The 27,590-nt window shown below is 48.5% G+C and overlaps 1 protein-coding gene across 2 annotated transcripts in view; it reads right to left on the reverse strand.

Moving 5' to 3' along the window:
- LOC137434343 (glucagon receptor) overlaps positions 1 to 27,590 on the reverse strand; it is a 156,167-nt gene that overhangs the window by 28,651 nt on the left and 99,926 nt on the right. The window lies entirely within an intron of this gene.

Raw genomic sequence — 27,590 nt, forward strand, 5'->3', positions numbered from 1 at the left:
TATATATATATATATATATATATATATTTATGAGGGCCAGTCAATAAGTAACCTTAAAGGAGCTGTAATGATTGTAATAATTGTAGGGAGCTGTAATGCCCCTCCCCCTTTGTATATCCTTGCTGCTTTACCAATTACCAAGTATAACCAATTTTATGTTTTGTTTTGACTTACTACTGTACTCTTTTATGATACTGAGTTCTTTCTTGTGCATTGAGGATGTGTAATATCCTAATAAGGAGTTCTCTGCCTGTGTGCTCTGGCCTGCGTGGGCACAATCTCTAGTTCCCCTTCCCAGGCCTTGGAGGCAACTGTTATCTCTCTTTGCCTTTCTCCTGACTTTTCCATTATCTTGCAAGCTGACAGTTTTATGAGTGTCCACTCCCTTTGTACTTTCCCAAGCTAGCTTCTATACAGAAAGTTGTAAACATGTTGCCACATAATGCTGACCATCTCCTTATCAGAGCTAACCCATGACTGGCCTTGGATGAACTTCCTTTAATTAACTGAACAACAGGATGGGACTATGGTGGGAGGCCCAATGAGCCCATTCTGTCTCTGTGTCTTGTGAGCTAACTCCACCCCTGACTTTCTTTATATAAAGCAATGTTAATTGAATTATTTCAGAGCATCTTGTTGTACTGTTGGTCATTCTTTGTGAGTTTCAATACAACTTTGCTGTCCTCAAGCTTGTGTACTCGAGTTCTAATAAATATATCCGTTGCTCCTTTCATCTGAGTCTTCTGAGTCCCAAGTCCTAAGTTCCAATCCGACAACTGGTGGCAGCGGTGGGATACAGTCTGGGCAGTCCGGGACGCGGTCCCAGGCAAGGGAGTGGTGAGAGACCAGCTGGCAATTGATCCGGGTCAGGTGAGCTGTGGTTTTCTTTTGTTTTTCCTTTTTAGCCTGGGGGGTCAGTCCAAATTGTAACCCACTCTCTCTTGCTCGGTTGCCGTTTTTTACGTTCCCTGCTCATACCTGTTCCACGAACCTAAATTTAATTACGGACCGCTTGGGTCCTGGGGCAACTGATTGTTTATGGACTCGTCAGGGTAACGTTACGTAAGGGAAAGTGCCCCACGTTGGGCGCCTGAGGTTAAGGGGTAATAGATCTCTGGGTTGTGAGGGTAAGGATAAGGGCGGCGTCCCGATCCGAGACCTACCCGGGAGACGTCGGGATTTAAAGTAAGATTAGAAGTGTTATAAGGGCGTAGGACGCCAGGAAAATACAGTATAGGATAGACGGCTGTGTAGGCGGACGAGCCTCTCAGGAGAGTAGGTAGCGCGGCCGTACCACGCGAGGCGGGCGAACCTCACGGGTACAAGGCTGCGAGCCTCTCAGAGTTAGGTAGTGTAGCTGTGCCGCGAGGCGGGAGATCCTCACGAGTACAAGGCTACGTCGGTAAACTAAGGTTTCTTAGGATGGGTAACAGTATAGGTAATAAGACAGTAAAGGCAGGTGAACCGCTTAGACATACCCCAGCATTTTTTATGTTTAAGAGGCATGGCTATGATGCTGTGAGACCAGGGAAGTCATGGGTTGCATTGACGAAGGATTTAGGAGAACCGTGGCCCGAAGGAGGGTCTTTTGCGCTGGAAAAATTGGACGTGTTGTATGAGACATTAGACAAGTTTGAACAGACCACGAAACACTTCCCGCCGGACTACTGGAAAGTCTTTGGCTGGTGGAAGGAAGAAGCAATGAAGCGACACGCAAAGTCGAAACAGGCCAGCTTGGCCGGTGAGGTAACAAAACTCAAGGGTCTGAGGAAACAGGCGAATAAAGAGCAGGATGAAGCGCTTAAGGAAATAGAAAAGCAGGCCAACGCGCGACTGATGCCGCTCGTTGAAAACCCAGACCCCGCGAGAGGGGAGGTAGCGACCAATCTACCCTCCCCAGCCCCAGACCTAAACCCTGTCCCGGGGTTTCAGGCACCACCTATCCTTTCTGCGCCCCTGCTACCACCTCCCTATAACCCCGCTACCATCGCGCCCCAGATACCCCAGAACCACCCGAGCCAGGAAAGACTGTTTGCACAACTCGGGGCTAATGGAATAGATGACGGGACCGACATCGCAGGGTTCCCGCCACCGATAGGACCGGATGGGTTATACCCCTCACTGGTAGGTTGTAATGAGAAAAGGACCTCACAAACTACCCCATTGGAATGTCAGGAAATAAAGGGAAGAAAAACATTGTGCCCCGTACAAGTTATCGGAGTTGACGCCCAAGGACAGGGGGTTCGAGAAAGGGTACCATGGAAAGAATCCTCTTTAACTGTAATGCGGGAAAGGATTCAACATTTGCTTATTGAGGATCCACGGCAGATAGTGCCGACCATGTCGAATTGGTTTATAGCTGGCGAGTGCGACTATCGAGACATAACTCATATGGGAGTATCCGTGCTCCCACCCAAAGTATGGGAAAGGGCTAGACTAAGGGCACACTGGCCGCCGGCCGATCCAAGGGCGGTGGGTGCAAACCCCCAGATAACACTAGTGCAATGGGATGCACTGAAGGTCCGGCTGCTGGGTGCCATCGAACATGCGCTGTTGCCAGCAGGGGGTCCGGATTGGGGAAAAATTGGGGCCATAAAACAAAAGGCAGGAGAACCAATTGGAGAGTACCGAGAAAGGTTGGAAAAGGCCATTGCGCGCTGGGGAGGACTGGGTCCGATGCAGCTGGTAGGGCTACCTCAACCATTGGTAAATCAATATCTAATCGAGGGGCTTCGGCCGGTATTAAAGAAACAGGTACAGACCGTCCTCTTCGGCTGGAAGGGAATGACAACCAACGAATTATGCGACAAACTGGAACAATGCCCGGGCTCCTCCTTAGAGGAGAAGAAGGATATTAAGGAGGAAATATTGCAAATGTTCGTCCAGGAGAAACGGGCTCAATTTAACCAAAATAAAAAGGGGGATCAGAGTCAGAACTACGTACACGAACAGTGCCAGAAGTGGGGACCTGTTCGAGGTCCAGAGGAACATAGGAGGAGTTGTTATCCTCTTTTCTATAAGGGCCAATTCCCCAACGGAGAGTGGATCCACAACGAAAATGAAAACTGCGACGGTTGTACTGAGGAAGATTTTGGACTAATTAATATGAACGAGGTGAAACAACAATGGACAATACCTCCCCCTCTTCCCCTTCCTCCTCAAAACCCTCAAACTTGGAGTGTGCAAGGGCCCCCTCCCCAAAATTGGTATCCACCAAGACCCCTTCTCCAAAACCCCGGACCACCCCCCAATTGTGGGATGCAGAATGGACCAAGGGGGAACTGGGCCCCGCCTCGGGGCCCGCCGCAGTGGCAACCAGTGAACCAGTCACATTGGGGGCCGCCAGAACGCCGGCAGGGCGGAAGGGGCGCTGTAGAGGGACGACCTATGCCCTCCGCACCACCGGTTCCGCAAGAACCGTGCCATTATTGCAAGCAGATGGGACACTGGATACGTGATTGCCCAAAGGCTCGTAAGGGGTTTCAGCCCCAATACAATAGAGGGACCTATTGACGGGACGCTGGCGAGTCGCCCAAGGAGTGTCCTCTCTTGACCATGACACCGGCAGAGGAACCAACCATGATGTTGGACGTGGAGGGAAGACAATTAGAATTTCTCGTAGATACGGGTGCGACTCGCAGCACAATTAACAAGGGGCAATTGCCCTCTTTGCGCCCTACGGCCAGGAACGTTCAAATACTGGGTGTTTCGGGTTTACCCCAAGCGCTTCCTATTTCGGAGGAAGTGCGAGTAACATGCGGCCCGCTGGAGGCTAAACATGCTTTCTTGATGACCACTACCGCCCCGACGAATTTGTTGGGACGGGATTTATTGTGCCGCTTGGGCTGTCAGATCTCATGTACCGAGGAGGGAGTTTTTGTAGACGTCGCGGAATCTAAACGCGACTTGGTAATGACGGCATTGTCTCGGCCCGGCCCCACCGTGTATTGGTGGCGCATGGATGAATGGGCTCTGGCTACCTGGACGCATATCATAGATAATGTGTGTTTGGACAATGCAGTTCTGCGAGATTGGCTACAACTGCACGAAATTTCGATAAAAACCTTAAAGGATAATCCACCCCATTGCACTGCGTACTATGATGCAACGGGCGAGGACGAGAATTATCGAGAGAAGGTTAAGGAAAAGCTGGGCGAGCGCACGCCTATACACTTGTCACGGATGTGGATCGGCCGCGAGGGAATAGGAATCGAGGCAGTCCTAACCTCGAGTCAGCGTGCGTTGACCCAATACCCCGAAGGAGCGGCCGCCCATGTTACCCTCACTACTGCCAAGGGGTGGCCGCCGGAAAGTGTAGGTTGGATGGTAGGGAGGTTACGAGAAGTTCCCCTACAAGGTTATCGGAGTAAGAAAGGCCGCTGGACTTTGAAACGGCTCCAAAATGGCGAAGGTTTTTCAATTGACTTCAAGACACAACGGAGGGATGGAGTGTTCGAAGCGACAGAGTTGCCTCCTAAGGGCACCTATGCCATGAGGGCAGTGCTGACGGACCCGGGTGAGTCGGATTACCTCCTAGCGGAGGTGCCAGACAATTTATGGCCCAAAAGCGACGGTGAGGTTGGACGGATGCGAGACGCCGAACCTCTAGTGATAGCAGTGCAGCCGGGGATGCGCTTGCCAAATGTAAAACAGTATAAGCTACGACCTGAGGCCGACGTAGGCATAGCACCAGTGATTCAATCCCTAGTGGAACAGAAGATTATCGTGGAAACTAACAGCCCATGTAATACACCAATTTTGCCAGTTAAAAAGCCGTCAAAGGACAAATGGAGATTTGTACAGGATTTAAGGGAGGTGAACAAGGTGATACAGGGCATACACCCACTAGTTCCAAACGGAGAAACCCTCATGATGTCAATTCCGCCGGACGCAACATGCTTCACGGTCATCGACCTTTGTTCTGCGTTTTTCTCTGTGCCCATCGCGCCTGAGTCACAATACTTGTTCGCTTTCACCCATAGGGGGCGCCAGTATACTTGGACAGTACTACCTCAGGGGTTTTCAGATAGCCCCACTCTGTTTTCCCGGGCGCTGCACCGCGACCTAGCGGATGTGGAATTGAAGGGAGGGTCAGTGTTGCTGCAATACGTTGACGATTTGTTGATTTGCTCCCCTTCAAAGGAGGCGTGCGAAATGGATTCTTTGGCCCTATTAAAGGCCTTGGCGGCCAAAGGCCACAAAGTAGGCAGACCAAAACTTCAGTTTGTGCGGCAGGTTGTAACTTACTTGGGACACGCCATCTCGCACGGCAAACGAGAATTGGATGCTGGACGAGTGACCGCTATTATGGAGCTGCCTCGCCCTTACTCGCAACGGCAACTGCTGCGCTTCCTAGGTATGACGGGATATTGCCGCACTTGGATACTTGATTTTGCGCTGCTAGCTAAGCCACTATACGAGGCAACCAGATCAACCGCCTCGGACGAATTGGTATGGACACCAGAAATGAGGCGAGGTTTTGACGGGCTGAAACAGGCGCTGGTTACGGCACCGTCATTAGGACTCCCGGATTATGCGAAACCATTTACCCTTTACACTCACGCCGTGGGAGGTTTCGCCCAGTCAGTTTTGACACAGACCCATGGGGATAAGGAGCGGCCGGTAGCCTACTTTAGTAAAAAGTTAGACCCGGTCGAACAAGGGTTTCCGGTGTGCCTGCAAGCCGTGGCAGCGGCCAGGTACGCAGTAGAAAGAACAGCGGACATTGTTATGGGACACCCAGTAACGCTACGGGTACCACATTGCGTCACTTCGCTGTTGTTACAGCGAAGCACACAGCATTTGTCTAACACTAGATTAATGCAATACGAATCCGCACTGATCACTGCAGCCAACATCACGATCGAACGTTGCACGACACTCAACCCAGCCTCACTGATGCCCACTCCTGAGGAAGGCGAACCCCATGTGTGCACCGACGTTGTGCAGCTAGTCTCCACGGTGCGATCGGATTTAAGGGACAATCCCTTAGAATATCCCGACTGTACATATTATGTCGATGGATCAGCTAGGCGCGCATGGGACGGGTCCCTGTTGTCCGGGTACGCCGTGTGCTCGGATAGCGAAACGGTAGAGAGCGGGCGTCTTCCACCTACATTTTCCGCACAGCAGGCGGAGCTGTGCGCCTTGACCAGAGCGTGCAGCTTGGCGGAAGGCCTTGCCGTCAACATTTACACAGATTCGGCCTACGCTCACGGCGTAGTCCACGATAAAGGAGCCATCTGGAAGATGAGAGGTTTTCTCACATCTGCCGGTTCAGTGATAAAGAATGGCGCGTTGGTAGAAGGGCTCCTCCGAAGTATTTTACTTCCCCGCGCTATCGCGGTAATTAAGTGTCGTGGCCACCAAAGGGCGGACACTGACGTTGCCCGGGGCAACGCAAGGGCGGACGAGGTGGCAGGAAAGGCCGCCAACCAACAGATAGAACGCAACATGCCGATGGTGACACGAGCACAGAAGACAGCCGCACAGATTGCTGACATACCGACTGCGGGACCACCCGCCACACCAACTAAGGACGATATCATAAATTTGCAAAATGCTGCACCGACGGCCGAACACGAGGTCTGGCTCAAACGAGGAGCGATACGCCCTGGGCCAGGGGAAATGTGGACCCTTGATGAAAAACCTATAGCACCCCAGGCTTTACTGCCTTGGCTGGCACGCATGGCTCATCAGAATGGTCATGTGTGCCAGAGGGGGGTGATGGGACAGATAGACTACACTTGGGCAGCGCCAGGACTGTCACGGATTGTATCCGAAGTGTGCCGATCGTGTGTGGTCTGCCAGCAACACAATAGAGGGGCGCCACCGAGACATGCACATGATGGGGGACGGCCCCCGCCTAGTGGGCCGTTCGCAACTATCGAGTTCGATTTTACGGAATTGGAACCAAGTATGTCATTTCGCTATGTGTTGGTGATCATAGATACGTTCACCAAATGGGTCGAAGCATACCCATGCGTCAAGTCCGATGCTCCGACAGTAGTGAAGCGCCTCGTGCGGGATTTTATGTGCAGATTTGGCATTCCCCAGATAATTTCGTCAGATCAAGGAGGCCATTTCACGGCGCAGGTGGTTAAGGGCATCCTGAAGGCGTTGGGCGTTAAACAATCCTTCCATTGCGTCTACCACCCACAGTCCTCAGGACTTGTGGAACGAACGAACAAAACTTTAAAGAATAAACTAGCGAAACTTTGCGCAGACACAGGCTTGAGGTGGCCAGAGGCTCTTCCGCTTGCATTGATGAGCATTCGTTCCACCCCGGGTCGCACTACGGGCCTTTCCCCCCACGAAATATTAATGGGACGACCTATGAGCTTGCCCGTTTCAGCACCAACAGACATGTCCACCCTTGCTTTGCCAGTAATGGATGACATGCTTTTGAGATTTTGCATAGGCTTGTCGAATGTGGCACGCAGCATCCATGCTCGAGTACGAGAGGCGCTGCCTGAACCAATAGGCCACGCCATCCACAACTTCCAGGCCGGCGACTGGGTGCTTGTAAAGCACTTCACCCGCAAGGCTGCTTTGGAGCCACGGTGGAAGGGACCATTCCAGGTGCTACTAGTCACACCGACGGCAGTCTTCTGCGAGGGTAAACCTTCGTGGATCCACGCCACCCATTGTAAGTTGTCCATTCCCGCACCACAAGTCACACAAGACACCGCACCCCTCACTGCTGAAGACACCGCACCTCACACTGCCGAAGACAATGCATCGCCTAGGGCACCACAGTCTCCTAAGGGCGGCGATGACGGTCATGATGATGGGAATTCTGGGTAGCTGCCTCAAACCCCCTGCCGGAGATAGGCTCTTGAACTTTGAGCGACTGAGAAAGGACCTCCCCAAGTACCCAGGACCCGACAACTATTCAGCATTTTCCCTCTACCCCGTCAAGTATATAACGGCTAACTGGGGAGACAAAATAGCGGTGAATTGCTGCAACCTGGAAACGAGCTTTAAGTGGTTATCTGTAAGATGGGCGGAAGCTATAGTGGTACACAATAACACACCGCAGGCACGCATGACAAGCACACGCCTAGTCCTGACTAAGGTTAGGAAAGTGGAAAATGGAACATATGAGAACATAAGCGGCCGACATGCCCGAGGATATGGATGGGGCAAGGGTGTTGAGAATACTACCCTCTTGTTGCATTATGCCCCCATTGGTCCGGATACAACAATGATACTTGAATGTGGAATATGGCCCCCTCGCACGACAATCCCAAATGGAACCACATCTTACCTTCGACCTAGTTGCGCCGCTTACGTCATTAAGACTCCGCCTGCCCAGGAAGTAAGAAAGAAGCCAGAGGAGAACACATACTGGAAGGTCGCACGGCATATGGCCACATTACAGAATAGGACACGGTGTTGGATGTGTATGCACCTTCCCCGCACCAGAACAACAGGAATACCAATGGTAGCGTTACCCCTATCACTCAATGATTTGTGCTCAAAGCCACTAGACACCAAATGCCTTAGTACAACCCTGACAAGCCAAGGTTCTGACGGAACTGCGTGTAAACGAGTTTTCCAGTACTCGCCCCCCATCCAGTCCCAACACTTTGAGGAACGTCCGGCGCCGGTTTGGGTTAAACCGGCTAGGGGGGCTCTCTGCTTAGAAGGAAAGGGCCAAATAACGGTAGGCAAATCTGTGTGTAGAGCTACCCTCCTTGCGGACCCTAGGGAAGGGAAACACATGCTGTTAGTAAATGTTACGAGTTCGCCCTTACATAATCTCACACACCTCCAGTTGGCATGGGAAGGGGTAAACGGAACAAACACTATCGCAGACCGTCGCACTTGCATGACCACTCATTTAGTGGCTCCACACGGAACCATGTTTGTATGCGGGAACAAAGCTTACCCATATTTACCTGATAATTGGGGAGGACGTTGCTATTTAGGATCAGTTTTCCCAGAAATGGAAATGCGACAACACTTGCATAATACCCCCGCACTCATAAGGACACAACGAAGCACCCATTGGAACGACGACGGCACCACCACCTTACATGGCGCTGATTGGGAGAAGGCCGTTAGTTTCTTTTTCCCATGGGCTGGGACGGTCATGAGCAGTTACCGCATTGACAAAATTGCGTTAATCTTAGAAACTGTGGCCAACGCCACCGCTACAGCACACGACGAAATGTTGGACACAGTTGTCCATCTGCGTACAATGGTTATGCAAAATAGGGTTGCATTAGATATGCTATTGGCAGAACGAGGAGGGGTATGTGGGATAATTGAGGGTAAATGTTGCACTTTTATTCCTGACCCCTCACAGGGCGTCAGTGCTGCTATTATAACGTTAAGGGAAAGCGCTCACTCATTGACAAGGGATCGACTGGATCGGGAAGCCTCCCACCAGTGGCTTACCGACTGGTTCAAAGGGTGGACAGGCACAATTGTAAAGTGGGTACTAACCGCCTTGGCAATAGTCCTTGGAATCGTGGTTTGTTGTGTGATAATCAAGGCTTTAGTCCTTGCGTGTGTGAGAAAGTTTTCCACAGGATGGACACTGAAGACGACAACAGAAAAGGCCATGGTGATGCTTGAAAAGCTGACCGCGGGTCCAGATGACACACTGGCCGTCGACGTGACTGCAGACCGCGGATCCTGGAACGACGACCCGGACGAGCCACTGGGCCGCGACAATGAGATCTCCGCTTCCGAAGATTGTTCTTCCATTGTTGATATTACCGATAATGATGTCGAGTACACTTATGCGGACCTCGAAGCATTTCAGGCTACCAGGAGGCCGTTTAAACTGGGCCCCGACACATCGAATGAAGAAATCGACGATTTCCTGAAGGATTCCTCTCGTTTCTTCACGATATGCCATGCCGTGGCTATGACTATGGGTGGCCGTCCACGCCGCAGGCCTACGCCACCTGAGAATAATGTTACTGATGATGTTACCAATGATGATGTGGGCCACTTGCGAGGGTCCCCGACTGATGTTTATATTTCAATGCAGGCTTTGCCTCCCCATGTCTCACAAGCCCACAGTGAGTCAAACGCCACTGACCCAGTCCGGGATTTGGACCCAGCTGTGAACCCAAGCCCGGATGGAGAGGAACTCGATCGTGAAAATACTCTGAGTTCCGATTCTGATTGTTTTGGAGATTCGCCCGTGGATAACAGCGAAGCAAGCAGCATCGCCTCGGACGATCTCGACTTTGATCCAAAGGAAGTTTCTCTCCCACCTTTGGATCGTTATGCTTTATTTCATGGCCATAGGTTTGAGCCACCTGATACTGACGATGTTGTGTCTTCCCCAGATCACCAGCACGTAAGAGACCTCATGAACATGAATATCGATTGAGCGCTGAAGATCTACAAGGATTTCACTTGGGGAAGCCTGGGCGAGCTCCAGTTGGGGAGGAGTCCGGCTGCACCTCTGTGGACCAAGGGTGGGTCGGAGATCTTCCTGGGTGTGGACCCCGGTGGAACCAGAGGTCTTCGTTGTGGATTTGGCGCGCTATTCGATCTTCATGTCTCTACGGTCTCACCTCATACACCCATCTACACCTGCCTTACATCATACATCCACTTACACCCACTTGCACCCACACACCCGCGGATCACCCTGCTGAGTGCGCTGTGCGGTACGGGGGTACGGGACATGCTCACTGGGGTGCATTCGTGTGGTACGTTACGTTTAGTGAATCCTTTACACTGTCTCTCCCACCTCTCTTGGTGGATTTTGTGTGCCATTTGATCACTCTGCTTTTACGGCCTTACATTGCATACTCACATACAGACGCGAATCATCCTACTGAGTTTGTGTGGTGCTTCGGTACGGGACATTCTTACGGGGCTGCCTTCGCGTGATATGTTGAATGATTTTTCTGTTTTGTTTGAAATAAAGGCCTTTGATTGGCTCGTAGATAACTTTGTATCTTAGATCCAAAAGGGCGGTATGTAGGGAGCTGTAATGCCCCTCCCCCTTTGTATATCCTTGCTGCTTTACCAATTACCAAGTATAACCAATTTTATGTTTTGTTTTGACTTACTACTGTACTCTTTTATGATTAATGAGTTCTTTCTTGTGCATTGAGGATGTGTAATATCCTAATAAGGAGTTCTCTGCCTGTGTGCTCTGGCCTGCGTGGGCACAATCTCTAGTTCCCCTTCCCAGGCCTTGGAGGCAACTGTTATCTCTCTTTGCCTTTCTCCTGACTTTTCCATTATCTTGCAAGCTGACAGTTTTATGAGTGTCCACTCCCTTTGTACTTTCCCAAGCTAGCTTCTATACAGAAAGTTGTAAACATGTTGCCACATAATGCTGACCATCTCCTTATCAGAGCTAACCCATGACTGGCCTTGGATGAACTTCCTTTAATTAACTGAACAACAGGATGGGACTATGGTGGGAGGCCCAATGAGCCCATTCTGTCTCTGTGTCTTGTGAGCTAACTCCACCCCTGACTTTCTTTATATAAAGCAATGTTAATTGAATTATTTCAGAGCATCTTGTTGTACTGTTGGTCATTCTTTGTGAGTTTCAATACAACTTTGCTGTCCTCAAGCTTGTGTACTCGAGTTCTAATAAATATATCCGTTGCTCCTTTCATCTGAGTCTTCTGAGTCCCAAGTCCTAAGTTCCAATCCGACATATATATATATATAATATATATATATATATATATATATATATATATATATATTTATGAGGGCCAGTCAATAAGTAACCTTAAATGGTGATATAAATTCGAGAATGTAATGTGTGTAGTTGTAGACGACATATGTTATATCTATGAGTAAGAGTCATGTTTTGCCTGTTTTAGATCTCGCAACATTGAGCGTTTGATGTCAGTGGAGCAGTTCCAAGATGGCGGCTCCCCTAGAAGCATGCACCAAGGAGAAGCAACGTTCTGTCATCCGTTTCTTGGGAAGTGAGGGTGTGAATCCCAGTGAAATCCATCGCAGAATGAAGATGCAATATGGTGGTGCATGTTTATCGCTGCAGCAGGTGTGCGACTGGGACAGGAAGTTTAAAAGTGGAGTGTCCAGTGTGGCAGACGCTGCTCACTCGGGTCGGCCTCACACAGCCGACACACCAGAAATGGTTGCAGGAGTTGAGCGTGTGCTAAGGGAAAACCGTCACATTACGCTGGATGAAGTGGTCTCCGAAATGAACATTAGCCATGGTTCAGCACACCATATCATTCACAACGTGCTGGGGTTCCGCAAAGTGTCTGCAAGTTGGGTGCCTGGACAACTCACACCCGAACTGAAAGAACGGCGAGTGGACGCATGTGATGAACTTCTGCGACGTTACGAAACAGAAGGCAAAGCTTTCTTAGAGCGCGTAGTGACTGGTGATGAAAGCTGGGTTCACTACTTGCAGCCAAAAATGAAAAGGGCAAGCAAAGAGTGGCGCCATTCAACTTCACCGAAGCCCAAAAAATTCCACACACAGCCGTCCGCTGGAAAAGTGATGCTGACGCTCTTCTGGGATAGCCGAGGCCCACTTGTAGAGCATTACATGCCCAGAGCGACCACAGTCACCAGTGCATCATATTGTGATCTCCTTAAAAATTATCTGAAACCAGCAATCAGATCAAAACGTCATGGAATACTCACTACCGGTGTTTTGCTGCAGCATGACAATACTCGGCCCAAACTGCCCGCACTACAACTGCAACAATCGAGGACCTGCATTTTGAGTGTCTTCCTCATCCGCCCTACTCGCCAGACCTGAACCCTTCAGATTACCACATCTTTGGGCCACTTGGTGGAATCACTTTCCGATCCGATGAAGAGGTCCAAGAGGCGGTGCACGAATGGCTACACAAGCAGCCAAAATATAATTTTTTTCTATAGGAATCCAGGATTTAGTAAAGCGCTGGAAAAATGCATTGAGCACAATGGAGATTATGCTGAAAAATAACAGTTGTTGCACGTACATGCAATAAACAAGTTGTGAAAAATATTTTAAGGTTACTTAAACGCCCCTCGTATATGTGAGGATAATGTGCGTGCATGTGTGTTTTGTGTGTGTGTGTGTGTGTGTGTGTGTGTGTGTGTGTGTGTGTGTGTGTGTGTGTGTGTGTGTGTGTGTGTGTGTGTGTGTGTGTGATTTGCGCATATATATATATATACATATATACACACAGGGTGTTTCAGAAAGTGACACAACTTTAAACGTTTATTTACCAAGAAACAGAAACATCAGGAACGTGAACCAAACATTTATTGAAAGCTTATGACATAGTATTTTCTATCACTGATTGCTATTGCAGTAAAGTCACTCCTCATATTAGTGAGTGACCAAGGTCTGAAATTGGCATTTACGCAAAATCCTTGTAATTGACGTTCTCCATGTGTGCCTCTCCGCGGTTCAGACAGGCATTGATCCTGATTCCGAAGTGACGTGACAAAGTGACAAATCGTGCCCCCCAGAAAATGTTGTTGTGGTTGTTGATGGCACTGTTCAAGTGGAAATGGGCTTCATCACTGAACCACATCAGGTTGATCCAGTTTGGGTACCGCTCCATCCTATCACTGAGCTAATTGCACATATCAAGTCTCCTTCTCATGTCATCTTGACTCCGTTTATACCTAATGGAGATGATGTATGGGAAAAGCTTCAGTTCCTGGGTGAGGATACGCCAGACTGATGTTGGTTTGATGCCCAGCTCCTGGGAGCGCCAGCGGTGGGACTTCTTGGGCCTGTCCACTGCAGAATCCCGCATGGCGTCCATGTTGGTTACTGATGCTGGCCTGCCACTGTTTTTTTTTTTTTACGGCATAGCCCATCGGGCAGAGTCAACTAGAAGAGTGTTTGTCAGTCTGTATGTATGTATACATATTTGGGGGACAGAGCACAGAGAGAGCTGGGGGTGCAAGGCCGGAGAGGAGTCGGTAGAAGACAGAAAGACCACCTACCTGCCTGCGGTGAGTGAGTGAAAGGCCCTCAGAGATAGCTTCATCGCAGGAGATTCCAATAATTCTGAAAGCTTTGATTTCAACAGCGTGAAGCCGAGCTAGGTGTGAGGCAGGAGCACCGGCCCATAGGGGAGAACAGTATTCCATTGAGCTGCGGATGAAAGCCTTGTATGTGGTGAGGAGCTCAGGTGTGCCGAGGAAGGACTTCGCACGACGGAGGATGCCCAGTCGGCGACTGGCTTTGGAGGCCAGCTTGGAAATGTGGTTTTCCCAAGAAAGATCATGGCAGATAGTGAGACCCAAAAGCTTGAGCGACAGAACTTCTTGGAGAGGATTGTTGAGAAAGTAAATGGGAGGGTTGTCCAGTCGATCTTTTCGGAGAGACATAGTAAGAGTGTGAGATTTGTCAGGATTGAAAGACATGTTCCACTTGTTTGACCAGTCTGTGATTTTGTCCAAGCCTTCAGAGAGTGAGGAGGCTGCAGACTGCCGATCTGAGGGAAGAGGAATGGAGCGGCAGAGAGTGGAGTCATCAGCAAAGAGATAGAGAGGATTTTCAAGAGAGTCAGAGAGATCATTGATGAAGACCAGAAAAAGCACAGGACCCAGAACACTGCCTTGGGGAACTCCAGCCTGAACAGGAAGAGGAGATGAGAGAAACCCAATCAGGACCACACGTTGACGACGACTAGAGAGGAAGTCTGCCAGCCATGCGTGGAGATTTCCATGGATACCAAAGGAGGAGAGTTTGGTGAGCAGAGCGGGATGCCAGACCGTATCGAAGGCACGTGATATGTCGATGGAGACAGCTCTAATTTCCTGTTTGGCATTGAGGACCTCCATCCATTGTTGAGACAGCAGAAGCAGCATGTCCAGAGTAGAGTGACCTGGTCTGAAACCAAATTGATGATCAGAAATCAAGCCATTGGAGAAGAGGAAAAATTTCATATCCGAAGCAATGATGGATTCCATGACTTTGCTGATAATTGGGAGAAGGCTGATTGGTCTGTAGTTGCTAGGATCTGTTTTTGCACCTTTTTTGTGCAAAGCGGTGATGTTGGCTGATTTCCAAGCAGATGGCAGATGACCTTGAGCAAAAGAGAGGGTGAAGAGAACAGAGAGAGGGTGAGATAGAGTGGCAGAGCAGGATTTTAGGACCCGTGGGCTGATGCCGTCGGGTCCAGTTGCAGAATCAGAGTCGAGGGTTGACAGAAACTTTTCCACCTTGTCAGGAGGAAAGGACATGGAGTCAGGAGCAGCTGGGTACGACTGGGTATGGTGGGTACAGAGAGGGATGGGTTTGGGACACAAGATTTAGAGGCAAACACAGAGTTGAGGCATTCAGCTTTTTCACGTGCGGAGTCAGCTGTGTAGCCGTTTGAGGTAAGGGAGGGGATGGAGGGGGAACAAACACCAGAAACGGATTTGACCAGACGCCACCAGGATTTGGAAGAGGGAGACAGATAAGAGAGTTCGGACTTGAGAACGGAGAGATATTGTTTCCTGGCTCTCCTGAGGGTGGACACACACTTGTTTCGGGCTTTGTGAAAGGAAATGAGATTTCCTTGATGATCAGAGATCAAGCCATTGGAGAAGAGGAAGGATTTAATATCAGAAGCAATGATGGATTCCATGACCTTGCTGAGGATTGGGAGCAGGCTGATTGGTCTGTAGTTGCAAGGATCTGTTTTTGCTCCTTTGTTGTGTAAAGCGGTAATGTTGGCTGATTTCCAAGGAGATGGTAGATGACATTGAACAAAAGAGAGGGTGAAGAGAACAGAGAGAGGGTGAGATAGAGTGGCAGATCAGGATTTTATGACCCCTGGGCTTATGCTGTTGGTGAGGAGGGGACAGAGGTTTCGGATCGGGGAGTAACTAAAGAGTTCATGGGACATCTACTTTCTTATCTTTAGGGTTCATATGATCATATCCATCAGATGTCACCCCTTATAAAGGGAAGAGGAGGTGAAGAAGAAGTTATTCTAGTTTCTTTGATCAAAACTGATTAAATAATTAACATTGTCGCATCCCCGGGGTTAAGACCCCTGGGTGACGGATGGCCTAAATGAGCTTTCTATCCGAGGCATTTGAGCTGAAAATATGGCGGTGTTATCTCTTTATGGCACGCGAGTGAAACGGAGGTCCCTCTTCTTATTTGAACGGATGGACGCGGTGAGGGTTTTCCAAAACCACAAACAAATAAACGTACAAGACACACTATCTACACACACACACTATATTTATCCCTGGTGTTGGGCTAGCGGCTAGGGTGCCGGCTTAGGATAACCAAGGATCCTGGGTTCGAATCCCGGTCGATCGCTGAATTAACGCCAGGGGGGTTGACTCAGCCTGTCATCCTTCCGAGGTCGGCTAATTGAGTACCAGTTCACTGGTAATTCCCTGTTTGTCGTTAAAGGTGGCAAAAAGGGTTGGCGTCAGGAAGGGCATCCGGCCGTAAAACATTGCTTCAAATAGGGGACCGAAAAACAACAACAACCACAGTTCCCGAAAAAGGCCAACCCCCGCTTTGCGGGGAAAAATGGCCTCTAAAGGTGGTTATTTTTTTTACACACGAAATTGGAAATGAAAAAAATAACGGTTTAATGAAAATAATGCAGGCAATAAAAATCAAAGGTGAGGTAAGATTTATAATTCCTTGATGAGGATCCTCCATACAGACTCGTATACAGAGAAGGGAATGATAAAATAAAACAAAATAAAATCCCCCTTTTTTGCCGGCACTCAGCTCTGGTCTGACATTGAACATAGAACAGGTCCCGCGTCCCTGCACGGGAAAACTCGCGTTGGCGTGAAGTCGGGTCCACCGCCAGCCGCCCGCGCGAGGCAACCAGGCAAAAGAGCTCCTCCCTCGGTCCTTCTCGTTCGGCTGCACCGAGCTCCGACCATCCCAAACTTCCAGGAGCGCACACAAACCAGCCGCAGCCGAGAGCCGGAGGTACAAGCGTCCAACCCACACAAATGCTGGAACAGAGAGAGAGAGAGAGAGCGAAGGAAATGCAACTGCTTGCCGCATAGCCCAGGACAGAGAGAGACCCAAAAGGCGGACGCTTTGCCTTTTCTTTTCCCGTCCTCGAACGTTCCATGATGACGTCACACTCTAACCAATCCCCGCGCCCCACCACTTCAGTCCATGTCCATGACCAATCGTTCCTTTCAGGGCGTGGACTCACGGCCTTTCTTGACGCCCATCGAGAACATTCGGGGGAGGGGTTCCCTTGCTGATTGGCAAATGTGATGGGTTTCTGTCAGGCCGAGTTCGTTTCCTGACAGCCTTTGTCTTATCGCAGGCCGATGTATTATAACCACAAAGGTCAGATCACAAGAGGTAGGACGGACAGGGTTGGATTTCTTCTTACTCCCTAAGCTACATAGCACAAGAGCCACCCTCCGTATGGCCACACTTCACACTTAATCCGAACACACGGAGCTTACTTATTTACATCAAGATGTTCTTACACGACATTCGGAGCATGGTAATCTATACAATCCTATCTCGACTAAGGTATTTCATTACCTACCCCCACACACCTAACAATATGATAAAGGCCAGATTAGGTTCGGGCCAATTATCATATGTACAAAGCACTGTACGTCCAATGCGGTAACCGCTCGTATCACCATTTGTGTGCCTGCATAAGAGAGTACCAGCACATTGCTTAGCCAGCTCAGACATTCCACTTTAACAGTAGTTTGTCAGCATCAGGACCAGGCAATTGGGCATACATGTATATACATACACATATATATTGTTACATTGGAAGGGGTATGTATTGGATAGCATGTTAAGTTAGCGTTGTCTGTGTATTCATTTAGGTTAGAACAGTGTATGTAATCAGGGACCCATTATAGTGAAGTTGTTCTGTCTTTATGTATGCCCTGAGGGGCAGTATTTGACAAAGGGATGATATAGGAAAGTGTATGGTAATTTGTATGTGTCCGATCTGTAAACCTGGCAAGGCACAAAGGCAAGGTAAGGAGAGGGTGGATTTGGATGACTGCCATGTATGTTTGGGCCGATAATACCCCCTTAGCGGCCAGGGCTCTGAGACAAGGATCCACGACAGCACCAGCTATCACAAGGAACCCCAAGGGCATGCTGCCATTGGTGCACTGCAAGGTGTGTTGTCATTGGTTTGGGCAGTGACACCACATCCGCATAACTTGACTTCACCATGGAGGCAGCAACATGCCACCCCACTGGCCAGTGCCAGGTGTTACATATTTATGTGAATGTATGTGAATTACCATTCAGGTCTTTGCTTATCCGTGTGTAGTATATTAAGGGTTGTTGTGATTGGAGGGTCAGGAGCCCTTCTGAACAAGTGGCCGGAAACGGAAGTGACCGGAAACGGAAGGAAAAAAGACACGAGGAAGAAAAGGGACGAGTAGTATTCTTCCTCGCCCCGCTCCGACCAAAGGTGGGATCGACCTTGCGCTGCGTGGAAAAGCGGCGTTCCGAAGCCTGTCTGGCGAGAGGAATCACCGGGACGTGTACCTGCCCGGTGGAGACGTCAAGTTGACGTGGGGCCGTGCATCGACCCCGCGTCTGGCATCGTTCGCGGCACCGTCTAAACAGACGCGTGCGGGTCGCACGTTGGGGCCTAACGCGCCTTGCGAGCGGCGTGGGGTTTGGCTTGCTCTACCGTACCCGCTTCGCGTGGCCACGAGGGGCTGCAGCCACGGTGCCTGGTACGATACCTGCCCGGTGGAGAAACGTCCACCCGGGGTTCGTTCAACCGCTCGAGTGCGGAGACGCCGACCAGTATCTTGGTCAGGAGGGGCCCAGAGACATTGTGAGGAGCAGAGACCGAAAGGGGGTTGTGAGTACTCACCGGGACACACATAGATAAGATGGCCATCTTACTCATAGGGAAGTGTTTGTGAATTGGGAATTGTTGAGGGTTGTGTATTGTTGATTGCTCGGGGAAAATCTCCGTGGTTGTGTCATTGAAATTGTATGGTATCATTACCATTGGAAATATATCCTTGAACATCAGTTGTCTCCTGGGTGAAATTCATATGGATTGCGTGGCGAAAGCGCATATATAATACAGCTTGCTGGCGGAGTTCCTCTCACGGTCCGGGGGTCACCGAGACCAGGTATTCACCGAGGGGACCACGTAACAGAATTGGGGGCTCGTCCAAATTACGATTTGCGGTTTCGCAATTGGGTCTACGTCCGGGATTTAAAATTGTATAAAATAATAAAATAATAATTTTTTTTATTAATTAAAATTTATTAATTAATTATTAATTGGTAAAAAAATTTTTGAGAAATTGGGGTAAAGTCTTGGGTGAAGGTTAACAGGTGTTAACGATAGGCACCATGGCGTTTGTGGCACAGAACTTTGGGGTAACCCCGAGTGAGGCACAGTTCCGAGCGTTGCTAAAGTCGGACCTCTTGAAATTGGCCAAACATTTTAACTTGGAGGTCCGAACTAATTTGAGGAAGGCAGAGTTGCAGGCCACGGTGATACAATCTATGGTGGGATTAGGAACATGGGACGAGTTAGCCTGGGAGTGGCTACCCGAAGAACCAGAAGACGTTGAGCTCCGGAAACTGGAGTTGCAATTACGGAGCCAGGAACGGATCAAAGAAGAAGAAAGGAAAGCAGAAAAGGAAAGAGCAGAAGAAGAAAGGAAAGCAGAAAAGGAAAGAGCAGAAGAAGAAAGGAAAGCAGAAAAGGAAAGAGCAGAAGAAGAAAGGAAAGCAGAAAAGGAAAGAGCAGAAGAGGAAAGGAAAGCAGAAGAGAGGAGAGAAGAGAAGCAAGCAGAGGAAAGGAGAGTGGAACGAGAACTCCAGGAAAGGTTAAAAGAAGAAGAAAGGAAAGCAGAAGCAGAGGAAAGGAGAGTGGAACGAGAACTCCAGGAAAGGTTAGAAGGGAGAAAAGCGGAGGAGAGGAGAGCTGCAAGGGACCTCGAAGCAGAGGAGAGAAAAGCGGAAAGGGAATTAAAGGAACGTGACATGGAGCTTCAGCAAGAAATCAAATTCAAGGAGCTGGAGTTAATGAGAGAACGGGGAGAGGCACCACCCTTGCTGACGGGGTCGACACCTAACCAGAAAACCTGGGATGTGGGCAGACATGTGAGGCTGGTTCCACCGTTCAGTGAAAAAGAAGTCGCGAAATTTTTTCCACACTTTGAGAAAGTGGCTCGACAATTAAACTGGCCGGAGGAGGCCTGGACCATACTCGTGCAAAGTGTGCTGGTGGGGAAAGCTCAGGAAATTTATTCGGCGCTACCAATGGACCAATGTGCAGATTATGAGGTACTGAAGAAGCACATCCTCAAGGCCTATGAGTTGGTTCCGGAAGCTTACAGGCAAAAATTCAGGAATGCCAGGAAGAGGGAGAGTGAGACCCATGTGGAGTTTGCCAGAGTGAAAGAAAACATGTTTGATCGGTGGTGTGAGTCAAAAGGAGTCGGGAAAGACTTCGAAACATTGCGGGACTTGATCCTGGTGGAGGAATTCCAGCAGTGTGTCCACGAGGACATCAAAGTGTACCTGCAGGAAAAGAAGGTACCAAAGTTGTGGGACGCAGCCACCATGGCAGATGATTATGCCTTAACCCACCGAATAGGGGTCCACGAACCTAACTCCTCGCCTAGATCTCCGCAGGGGAGGTGGGGAACAGCAGGTGCGGAGAACGACAATACATGGCGGCGGCCTCGAGAGGATTATGGGGACAACGCGGATACCCCACCTGTTCGAAGTCAGAGGGCTGCGGGCCCAAGACAAATTTATTTTTCAGGGGGCCCGAGGCAGACCACGAGTTTTTCCTCCGGGCCTACTTGCGCGTTTTGCAAGAAACCTTGACACTTGATGTCCAGTTGTTACCTCATGAAAAGGGACAACCCAGAGCGGAGTCCGACTATTACAACTCCGAATGCGATGGCTAGCGTAAGAAATCGCCATCAAAAGGGTTACCAACCATTTATTTCAGAGGGGTTTGTGTCACTGGATGGAGCCTCGACTAACCGGAGACCGGTTAGGATATTGAGGGACACAGGGGCCCATCAATCTTTAATGCTTGAAGGCATTTTGCCATGGTCCGAGGAGACGGCAACGGGGGATAGGGTTCGTTTACAGGGGATCGGGGGCGGTGTTAGTGCTCCCCTTCATGTCATCCATTTGGAGTCCGATTTGGTGTCAGGACCGGTCACCGTCGGCTTACAAGCCATGCTTCCTGTAGAGGGTGTATCTGTGGTTATCGGGAATGATTTGGCTGGGGGTCAAGTTTATGGTAACCTGAGGGTTGGTAAAGAGCCCAGCAGGGAAAATAACACCACACCAGCTCGGGATGGCAACAAAAGTGCCAAGTTATTTGTAGGGGGACTGAACTTCAAAACAGAGGAAGAAGTTCTGACCTCTGTCTTCAACAGATATGGGCCGCTGGTGGAAGTGCGGTTGGTAAGAGACTGGGAAACGCAACAGTCAAAAGGGTTCGGCTTTGTCACGTTTGCCAGCACAAAAGATGCCAGAGAGGCAGAGAAGAATTGGAATGGCAAGGATTTGGAGGGTCGGACCATAACAGTAGGGAAGGCATTTCGTAGGCGTCGAGAGGTCTACAGGAGAGGACAACTGGGCGGTAGTTTTGGTGGTGGCCGCAATCAATATTATTATGGAGGCTCCCTGAGTTACAGCAGCTCCCGAAGGAAGGATTGTCAAAGTAGTGGCCGAGAAGGAGACCGCTATTCATGGGACTACAGGGACAAGTGGTCCCACCATAATTATTAGGGAAGTTCTGAGAAGTTGAAGCACTGAAGGCGGCGGAGCCGCCGAGCCAAGATTCCTACACGAATTAACCGTGAACGCCGTTCCTAAAGGCGTCCATGTAGTGAACTTTCATGCACGGACTAACCGTGAACTCCACGTTCCTCAAGGCGCCCATGTAGAGAACTTTCCTGCACGGACTAACCGTGAACTCCGCGTTCCTAAAGGCATCCATGTAGTGAATACTCGGCTTGGCCTCCCGGAAAAAGTGCTATCGAGTTGCCTAACTTTGGATCTTTGATCAACCCCTTAACCTTCATTCACAAGAAACTGACGGTCAAAGTCAGAGGGTCATGAGAGGGAGTTTGATTTGGCAGGGACAATGTCGTTGCTGGTGCTTAGTCCAGAGGGAATAATCTGGAGGGGGTGTGGTGAAATGTGGGTTGCTTTATTGTTAAGTGATAACTGTGCCCGGGGGGAACTGATAATGTGGGGGGGTTGAGTTATCTGGTTTGTTTCTCCAAATTGGCCGGCAAAGAAAGTTTTCGCTGGGTTCAAACTTTCTTTCTTGAAGGGGGGGAGTGTTACATATTTATGTGAATGTATGTGAATTACCATTCAGGTCTTTGCTTATCCGTGTGTAGTATATTAAGGGTTGTTGTGATTGGAGGGTCAGGAGCCCTTCTGAACAAGTGGCCGGAAACGGAAGTGACCGGAAACGGAAGGAAAAAAGACACGAGGAAGAAAAGGGACGAGTAGTATTCTTCCTCGCCCCGCGCCGACCAAAGGTGGGATCGACCTTGCGCTGCGTGGAAAAGCGGCGTTCCGAAGCCTGTCTGGCGAGAGGAATCACCGGGACGTGTACCTGCCCGGTGGAGACGTCAAGTTGACGTGGGGCCGTGCATCGACCCCGCGTCTGGCATCGTTCGCGGCACCGTCTAAACAGACGCGTGCGGGTCGCACGTTGGGGCCTAACGCGCCTTGCGAGCGGCGTGGGGTTTGGCTTGCTCTACCGTACCCGCTTCGCGTGGCCACGAGGGGCTGCAGCCACGGTGCCTGGTACGATACCTGCCCGGTGGAGAAACGTCCACCCGGGGTTCGTTCAACCGCTCGAGTGCGGAGACGCCGACCAGTATCTTGGTCAGGAGGGGCCCAGAGACATTGTGAGGAGCAGAGACCGAAAGGGGGTTGTGAGTACTCACCCGGACACACATAGATAAGATGGCCATCTTACTCATAGGGAAGTGTTTGTGAATTGGGAATTGTTGAGGGTTGTGTATTGTTGATTGCTCGGGGAAAATCTCCGTGGTTGTGTCATTGAAATTGTATGGTATCATTACCATTGGAAATATATCCTTGAACATCAGTTGTCTCCTGGGTGAAATTCATATGGATTGCGTGGCGAAAGCGCATATATAATACAGCTTGCTGGCGGAGTTCCTCTCACGGTCCGGGGGTCACCGAGACCAGGTATTCACCGAGGGGACCACGTAACACAGGCCATGATCAAAGAACATTCAAAGGTCCGGGATGTGGCAACAGGGGAGGGGGTAAAAGGGGCTGTACACAGGCAATCGCTCCTCGCTCTTCATTTTGCTTCACTTATTCACCTCTCCTTGGTGCCGCAACTGTGGGTTGGTCTGTGCTGCCCGTCCTGGAGGCCTTTCCAGGGAGCTTGCTTATTAGAAGTGTACAATGTAGGTAGATAATTGAAAATTGAAAATAGGAAATTTACATATTAAATAGGAAATAGGAAATTGAAAAAGTTTCATTTTTTGCTATACATATTAAATTATCAGGTGCTAGTAATATCCACTTACCCCAAAGAAAATATACAGGAAGCAGTTTGTATGTTATTGTAAAATTAATAATAATGAATTATATTGAAGTAATCAACGGTGCCAAGTACAAAATGGTGCCAAGGAAGCAACTTTCAACAGAACAGTATGTGAACCAATCTCTGCAAGAATAAGAGCACACTATGAAGAAAATAGCAGAAAAGCTGAAAATATCCTTCAAGTGAGGTACACTTTGCATTGCCTGAAAGAAACAAGCCAAGAAAAGGCAAGGAAGACAGAGAAGAACCTCCCCAGGACAGGACAAACACTTGAAGTCACTCAGCTTATGCGATAGGAGAAAATCAAGTCAACAGTTGACAAATGAAATGAGAGAAGGCCTGAACATGAACATCTTTTCCAGCACTATGCGCACAAGTGTGGTTGCAGCAGGTCTCCATGGCAGAGTTGCAGCAAAGAAACCACTGCTGGGATCACAGAATATGGTGAAAAGACTGAAATTTGCAAGGAAATACCAAGATTGAGCGACTGAACAATGGGAGCGGTACTTTTGTCTGATGAATCGAAGTTTGAACTTTTTGAACCTAAGAGGCGCCAGTTTTTACACCAAAGACCTGGCGAACGTTACTACACACAGTGTTTGCAGCCTACTGTTAAACATGGGAGAGGCTCTGTGACTGTCTGGAGTTGTATCTAAGCTTTTGGTGCAGGAAATCTTGTTAATCAATGAGACGCTAACGAAAGAGAAGTACAAGCAGATACTGCAGCACCATGCATTTCCGACTGGAAATCGTTTAGTAGGAAGAGGATTCATTTTCCAACAAGATCATGATCCAAAACACACTTCCAAAAGAGTAAAACACTATTTGGAGAACAATGTTACAGCTGGTGTGCTCCAAGTGTTCGAATGGCCACCCCAGAGGTTGGACATGAGTCCCATCAAGGCCATATGGGATTACCTGGAAAGAGAATAAAAAGAGGAACCAAACTAACCTTACAGAACTGTGCAATGTACGACAGGATATTTGGCACAATATTCCGAGAAGAGTGTTTCAGGCGGATACAGGAAGCATGGATAAACTAGAACGGCACTCCTCGACATCACGACGTCGACTGATATGCCTCCGCCCACATTATTACATCATTATAATACTTGTATCAAGTTTGATTTAAATCCATTCATCTGTGCCCAAGTTAGCACATTTTTACCTGACATGACCACTGACCTTTGACCTATTGACCCCAAATTTTAATCAGTTCATGCTTACATCATTATACATACCAGTATCAAGTTTTAATTTAAATCCCTTCAGCTGTTCACAAGTTCTCACATTTTTACCTGACATGACCTCTCACCTTTGACCTTTGACCTCGGGACCCCAAAAATCGAATCGGTTAATCTTTACATCATTATGCATATCTGTACCAAGTTTGAATTAGATCCCTTTAGACATTCTTGAGTTATAGACCTATTACAGACTTTGACCTTTGACCTCTAGACCCCAAATTCTAATCAATTAATCTTATTATCATTATACATACCTGCACCAAATTTGAATTGGATCACTTAAGCCATTCTCAAGTTATAGACCTATTACAGATTTGATCTTTGACTGCAAACTCTAATCACTTAATCTTTACACCATTATACATGCCTGTACTAAGTTTGAATTAGATCACTTCAGCCATTCTCAAGTTATAGACCTATTACAGATTTGACCTTTGACCCCAAAATATAATAACTTAATCTTTACATCATTATACATGCCTGTACTAAGTTTGAATTAGATCACTTCAGCCAATCTCAAGTTATAGACCTATTACAGATTTGACCTTTGACCCCAAAATATAATAACTTAATCTTTACATCATTATACATGCCTGTACTAAGTTTGAATTAGATAACTTCAGCCATTCTCAAGTTATAGACCTATTACAGACTTTGCCCTTTGACCTCATGACCGCAAAATCTAATCACTTAATCTTTACAATATTTATATATACCTGTGCCAAGTTTGAATGATATCACTTCAGCCGTTCTCAAGTTATAGACGTATTACAGATTTGACCTTTGACCTTTGACCCCAACCTCTAATCACTTCATCTTTACATCATTATACATGCCTGTACCAAGTTTGAATTAGATCACTTCAGCCGTTCTCAAGTTATAGACGTATTACAGATTTGACCTTTGACCTTTGACCCCAAACTCTAATCACTTCATCTTTACATCATTATACATGCCTGTACGAAGTTTGAATTAGATCACTTCAGCCATTCTCAAGTTATAGACCTATTACAGACTTTGCCCTTTGACCTCATGACCGCAAAATCTAATCAGTTCATCTTTACCTCATTAAACATTATACATACCTGTGCCAAGTTTGACTAGGATCCCTTTAGCCATTCTCAAGTTATCGCGGCAACAAAAACCTATCGCGGATGGACGGACGGACAACCTGAAAACATAATGCCTCCAGCGACTTCGTCTGTGGAGGCATAAAAATTGTGATGGCACTCAATAAGGGAAATGACAAACAGGTATTGACTGAGAGTATAAAATCAAACTGTTCTTGTTATCTACTGTTATTGAGCAGTTTGTTTAAGGCACAATTATAAAGGCTGTTAATCTATATAAATAAAACATAACTGTTATCACTACAAACTTGATGAAATTTCACTAAAGCATGAATATCATTGGAATGACCCAACGTTTTGGACAGGACCCTAATCACATTTCTGTCTATGCTGTCGCTGATGACTCATCAACAAGTGATGAATCCAGTACGGTGGCCGAGGGAGACAGGGGGAAGGTGGCGTGTAGCACTGGGAATCTCATGTATGTACTGATTGTGAATGTCTGCAGCTGAAGAGGAACTCGGGCAGAGTTTAAAACAGCAAAGGGCTTGTGTAGCTTTTCCTGGTTGCTTTACGCAGCTTTCTTGAGCTGGAAGAGCATGGGAGGAGTTAATTTATTTGATAATCCTAGCCACCTGGGGGTAATTGATTAGGTGAGAGCTGATTGGTTATTCCTTCCAATTACGGCTGGGAGATGTGATTGGGTCTTGTTATTTATTGTTTGACTGCTCTTGACATTGCATGTGCTGCATGCTTGGGAGCTTCATCGGTGCTTGGTATCCTCTGATTCTGAGCTTCCTGGGTGGGGGGTAGCATTGGAACTCTCGTGTATGTACTGATTGTGAACGTCTGCAGCTGGAGAGGAACTCAGGTAGACTTCGAAACAGTAAAGGGCTTTTGTCGCTTTTCTTGGTTGCTTTATGCAGCTTTCTTTGTCTAGAGGTTGTTGTGGCTGTCTCTTCCTCACCCCTTATCCCCACTTTCCCTCCTCCCAACAGGTAGCAAAAGAGCGAGAGGAAGAAGAGAGTATAGTGGTAGTCGAGGCTAAGGAGGAAAAGATGGAGAAGGATGCCACAGTCCTTCAGCCTCCTAGATAAAGAGCAGGACCTGGATGCTGTTGGGTCGGGCGTTGGGCCCACTGAGGTGGGAGGGGAGGAAACATCTGAGGTGGCTCCAACAGTGGGACCAGTGGACATCCCCCTCATGAAAGAGGCATGAAAAAGAGGCAAGAGATATGTCATGAAAAAAGTGCCATTGAAGATGATGTGTAAGTTGCTTCCACAGGTGGGAGAATGAGGAACAAATGGGTGGAGGCGAGCAATGATTCAGGATTTTGGTACTTATACTGGAAGGGGGTTGATGGTAGACCGTGTGTGCCCTGCAGAAACCCTTCGCGAAGAGTAGGTGAAGACTTTATAGGTGGATAGTAGATCAGGTGTCCCAAGGACTTTGTACGACGGAGGATGCCTAGTTGCGGACTAGTGTTGGAGACAAACTTTGAAATGTGGTCTGCCCAAGAAAGATCGTGGCTGATAGACCCAGGAATTTCAATGACTGAACTTCCTCAAGAGGATTGTGTCTAACTTTCTGGCAGAAAGCCTGTAGCATCTCCAAGTCCAACAGTACCCTTTAGCAGGCCCTGAAGAACCAGGAACAAGACCTGTTAGGCAGAAGAAACACCCAAAACCCACAAACCCCTCATCCGGAAGCCTGCCCAAATAGCTTGCAACAGATTGCACTGAAGGCTCATAAGGGCCAGGCGGTGGTTACGCCTCAAT

The sequence above is a fragment of the Myxine glutinosa genome, chromosome 10 (assembly GCF_964187855.1).
Source record: "Myxine glutinosa chromosome 10, kmMyxGlut1.1, whole genome shotgun sequence".
NCBI classification, from domain to species: domain Eukaryota; kingdom Metazoa; phylum Chordata; class Myxini; order Myxiniformes; family Myxinidae; genus Myxine; species Myxine glutinosa.